Here is a 4,084-nt window from a genome sequence, read left to right on the forward strand (position 1 = left end):
GATGAAGATCACGGGCATTCTCGTATTCAAGGTGTCGAAATAATTCACACAAGCAGTCACAAGGGATAATAAAGCTGAGGAGCAGATGCAAACTGTTGCCAAATTATAGTCTCAGAGCAGGTAAGGAAAATTAACAGCCGTGTAATCCGCGGCGAATGGGAATTATACGGGGGACGATACCAATAACACACTTCTGCCTAAAACTACTACATATACATGCTAACATAAGGACGCACTGACTGGTGGGTGCAGGAAGTACATCTACCTATTAGATTCGTAGCTGATAAATGTCCCTTTAAAAGGAACTGCAGCCTTCACGTACTGAACACCAGACAGAAAAGATGTTTGCACTGATATAGCAAAAAGATATCTGCGGAATTGTCAGTGTGATTATAAAATCTCAAAAATTTAAAGCTATATAGTAGGTTATAAACGTAAACTTGTTGTGTAATAGTTAAAGAACAAATTATCTTTTTTACTAGATGGCATCAAGGTGATAGACCAAAAATTAATTTTGGAAAATTCAGATGAGCACTTCAGTAGCCGAACCATTTCACCAGTATAAAAGCACTGCACCTATTTTCCCAGACCTTTCGAAGATTTTGATGTTACACATTATAAAGTCTTCAAAGCAAAATTAGAAAAACGAGGTATAAGAAATTTAGCATAGCTGCTTACATTCATAACTAGAACACTTAAAGCAAAAGGCGATTATTTAGTATAATTAGAAAGTTCAGAATAAAACCAGAAACAGCATTCTACTTTTAAATTAATAACAAATAAAATACGACGTTCATTAGAGCTCAAATCCAAGCCTGTTACTTTTTTTATATAGATGTCTCTGTAACATTCTGTTCCGTTGAAACATTCCTTGTCATGACAAATCAGATCTATGGAACTAACTCCCAAAAAATCTTTCTTATTTGCTGATAATTACTTGTATTGTATTTGTATTTGTCTCATTATTAGTCACTGGAACTAATGTAGAACAGTGGTCATAGAACCTTTTTGTTGAAGAGCAAATGCGGAAATTGTGGAATGACACCACAGTCCACATATGTATCGATCAGATTATTAATTGGTAACCTACACAAAACTATATGTTATGAGCACTCAATAGACTAGCCGTAGTAAAGGCATGATAACTTGGGCACTGGTCCTCCAGTGCTAATCTTTAGAAGTCAGCACCATTTGGAACACATCATGTCAACTATTATGTTTTTCAGATTGCTGCCATCCTCAATGACCACAGAGCTGTGACACTGTAACTACCTGACAAAGTGTTGTTGTGTTGTCTGTATCAGCCAATGATTAATTGAGTAATAACACTAGCTGCTCTTATTTCTAAATATGTAATAAAATATGAGACATAATCACACAGATTTATTAATTTTTATTATATTTTTCTTCTACTTATTGCATTGGACTACAACAGCCAAAATTCATATTCTTTGTTACAAGTATCCGCATTTCAACATATCCATCTCTATAATGCTCATTCACAAATCCATGTTCTTTCAATTTGAAATTTAAACTGTAGCAGCTAATCGAAATGAATCACATGTGCTCTTCAGTTGTCAGAAGACAAACAACAAAACATTCCACCTCTCACATACTCTACATCCTTCTCCCCCCCCCCCCCCCAGGCGGCCCAGTGCTTACCCATCTTTCTCTGAGATAAGTGGCAGCTCAACTTACCTCACAGCTGAACTCATCAACATCAGTTACAGCTAAGGAAATCTTAAAATATTACTGCCTCTGTAAGTATTTTTGTTACTGGGCAGGAAAACTACACTGTTATGATACTCTTAACATTTTTTGCTGTTTTTGGATCTGACTCATAGCCATTAGATGCATACTATTATAAAGCATGCCTGAAAACCATCGGTCACACTAATAATTGGTTTGGGTCACACGCGGCCCCATGGGCTGCAGTTTGATGACCACTAAGTCATTTAGAATGGTCCAACAGTAACCAAGAATAGTGTTGCTGTAAAAGTATGCAGCAACTTTTGGGTCCTTTGGTTTAGCAGCATTTGAAATCTAAGTAACTTCTCCAAACAACTCTTAACAGTGAGCTACCACCTGAGAACATTAAAATTTTAGTGATGCAACCTACTATGTTCTCTTTGACTCTTACATTATTCTTATCCTTTCAGTACATGCATCTAAACATAATTCCTCTGTCTGTAGTTTAGGTAATTGTAAACTTGATGGCATTCATCAGTATTAATCTCAGGGAAATATGAGTATATAAAGCATTTCCTCCATCTGTCCAAATGTATTGAAAATTCCTTTCTTTCTTTCTATTCTTGCAGGTTTCATTGAATAGCTAAATGTACATGACAGAAGCCTTCGACAAAGAACTAATTTTTCAGTAACTTAGCTTTTAATTCAGATTTGAAAGAACTACATTTTGTTCCTTAACTAAAAAGGCTGGTATTACACTCTCCAAGCACCAAAATTCCAATTATTTGTTCATGCAGATCTCATGTCACTTCAAGTGTTGATAATATTTTCCCAGGTTGCAAAATAAATAAAATTCCTAAGAAATAAAAACTTTCAGTTTCAAAATATTTTTGTTAATTTACCATTATCAATTTTTTTCATGAATATATTGAAATATAATTGTTGTAAATAAATTAAAATATTAAAATATGAATAGTTGCCAGTAGTTACTCATGTAGGAAAAACATTCATGTCATCAGCAAGAGGTTGTAAAAAACTGTTGTAAGACACCATCTGGGCTAAAAACCTTTCACCTACTTCAGTGATCTGCACTGGCTGAAATGACTGAGAGACAGATTGCTCCCTATGAACTCAGATATGGAGGTGAATCCGTAGCACAACAGCTTTAAGAATGTGAATATAATGATCCTCATTAATGAGTACTGAGAGTTAGTTCTTACAAAAAGCATTAAAGATTTAATAATCAGAAGAAGGTTTGTCAACAACTTAATTAAAAATCTTGGTACAAGTTGACCCCAATTTCCTACAATAATTCCTTGTGACCACATAAATAAACAAGAAGCAATAATTACACATTAATGTGGTTAATAAAATACAAAGTGAAAGGAAAATACCAATGGTGAACATTCAAACAAATTTAAAATAGTGCTAGGTTGATTTGACAAAGCCTGCAAGGAAATTGTGAGAGGGGAATGATCAGCATCTCAGTAGATCATTCTTGGAAAAGGACATCTGCATATGCACATGCAGTGATTGCTCCAACCAGGACAGAGAGATATGTGAAATCAGCATATAATAATCAGAAGAGGGTTTGTCAACAACTGAATTAAAAATCTTGGTGCAAGTGGATGCTCCCTCAGATACTTGACCAAGCGTTAAATCATGGGAGCTAATCATGTTTAAAAGCAATGCATCAAAAAATGCCTAACTGCTCTCCTTCCTGGTTAGGCTGTGCTACAAGGTATTCTCACCATAGTTGATGAGTCGAAAAGTCTAGTCATGCACACAATAGGCTCTGCTACTAAGCACTAGTCATCAGCCTCTGAGTGATGTGCTGACCCATAAAAACTACAAGTCTACCTTCTGTCACATCTCCAAGGCTAGAGTGTCCTCTTATGCATCTCTGTCCAGAGTCTGCTTCACCACATCTACAAGACCTAAGTGATGGTTTCCACATCTCTCTTCAGAATGCCGAGAAAACTGATACTTAACCAGTGAGAAACTCCTCTAAACATTAATTAATAATATGTTTTTTTTAAAAAACAGTGGTCCAATGTCCCACCTAACGAATGTTTTATAAGTTGTTCAATCAGCTACCTTCCCACATATTGAATTCCAAGAAAACAGAGCTCCAAATTCCCAATTACAGATCTTTTTTTAAGACACCTAGTGAGACACCTTTACACCTCAAGAGAGAGAGACATTCCTCCTCCACTTGGAGGGGAGCTGACTATTGCACTTCCTACCACACAACGAGAGAAGAAAAAACTTTCAATAAACACCAGCCTAGATTCCCATGGGAAAGAAGAGATTAATATCTCTTGGCCTGCCTGGCACCCTCCAGTTTTTTTACGAAAAGTGTTAGTGACGACAGCGGTCTACTTGTAAAAATAAC

Source organism: Schistocerca piceifrons, chromosome 3 (assembly GCF_021461385.2).
Source record: "Schistocerca piceifrons isolate TAMUIC-IGC-003096 chromosome 3, iqSchPice1.1, whole genome shotgun sequence".
Classification (NCBI taxonomy): Eukaryota; Metazoa; Arthropoda; class Insecta; order Orthoptera; family Acrididae; genus Schistocerca; species Schistocerca piceifrons.